The 1,089-nt window shown below is 37.2% G+C and overlaps 1 long non-coding RNA gene across 1 annotated transcript in view; it reads left to right on the top strand.

The window, feature by feature from the left end:
- The window catches only part of LOC106880149 (uncharacterized), a 48,685-nt gene extending 47,933 nt beyond the window's left edge, over nucleotides 1-752 (top strand). The window contains exon 3 of the long non-coding RNA XR_001410713.2: nucleotides 31-752. This is a non-coding gene — a long non-coding RNA (uncharacterized LOC106880149). The remainder of the gene's footprint in view (nucleotides 1-30) is intronic.
- Nucleotides 753-1,089: the final 337 nt, after the last annotated feature.

Raw genomic sequence — 1,089 nt, 5'->3', positions numbered from 1 at the left:
TTTTTTTTTTTTTTTTGTTGTTATATTTAGGTTTATTGCAGTAAGAATGAAGGACCTCTTTCTTCTACTACTACGCCATGTGAGTTAACAAAAACAAACAGAAAAGGGAAGAGAGAAAGAAGAAAAAAAAAAGTAAGACGAAGAAAAGAAGTAGTTACATGATAGAAAAGAAAAAGAAAATTAAAAAAATCTATCGTAACAACAAGAATAAAAAAAAAAAAGGTGAAATCCAAAATAAACTGGAATAAGACGCGCAGGTGCTTATAAATAAAAACAGTTAATAATGAGCGTTAAGCAAGTATTTTAACGTCGTACAAAAAACGCCATTACACAAGTTTGAACAGGCAATTTTTTTTTTTTTCATAAAAAAAAAAAATCAACAACAACAACAACTTCGCTGTGGCTGCACATCTAAATCTGTTCGCTGCAATGGTTGCTGCTGCAAACTCCGAGAACCAGATGCCCCAAATGGCAAACAACATCCACACGGAAGCTGCTAACTGTACAGAGAACAACGTTTCTACAACAGCGAACCAGGTGAATTCGGAAGATGGTAATAATACCGATACCAATGCGAATTTCTGGTCTTACATGGCACTAGGATGGGACTGCGTAAGAACTATAATTGGACTTCTTTACCTACTTCTGGAGACAACCTTGAAACAGATCTTGCCAGTGAAATACCAGTCTAAGAATGTCAAAGGTTACATTGTATTAATCACCGGAGCTGGTATGTACTGTTTCGTTTTTGATTGTTATTATTATTATTATTATTATTATTATTATTATTATTATTTTCTCTTAAGGTGGTGAGCTGGCTGAAACGTTAGCACGCCGGGCGAAATGCTTAGCGGTATTTCGCCCGTCGCTACGTTCTGTGTTCAAATTCCGCCGAGGTCGGCTTTACCTGTCATCCTTTCGGGGTCGATAAATTAAGTACCAGCTGAACACCGGGGTCGATATAATCGACTATCCTCCCCCTCCTCCAAATTTCAGGCCTTGTGCCTATAGCAGAAAGGATTATTATTTTGTTTTTCTCTTAAGGCGACGAGCCTTAAGGTTTAGTCGATGGCATTGGCCCAAATACTT

This window comes from Octopus bimaculoides, chromosome 23 (genome assembly GCF_001194135.2).
Source record: "Octopus bimaculoides isolate UCB-OBI-ISO-001 chromosome 23, ASM119413v2, whole genome shotgun sequence".
NCBI classification, from domain to species: Eukaryota; Metazoa; Mollusca; class Cephalopoda; order Octopoda; family Octopodidae; genus Octopus; species Octopus bimaculoides.
The sequence above is the reverse complement of the archived record's forward strand: the minus strand, read 5'-3'. Positions and strand labels throughout refer to the sequence as shown.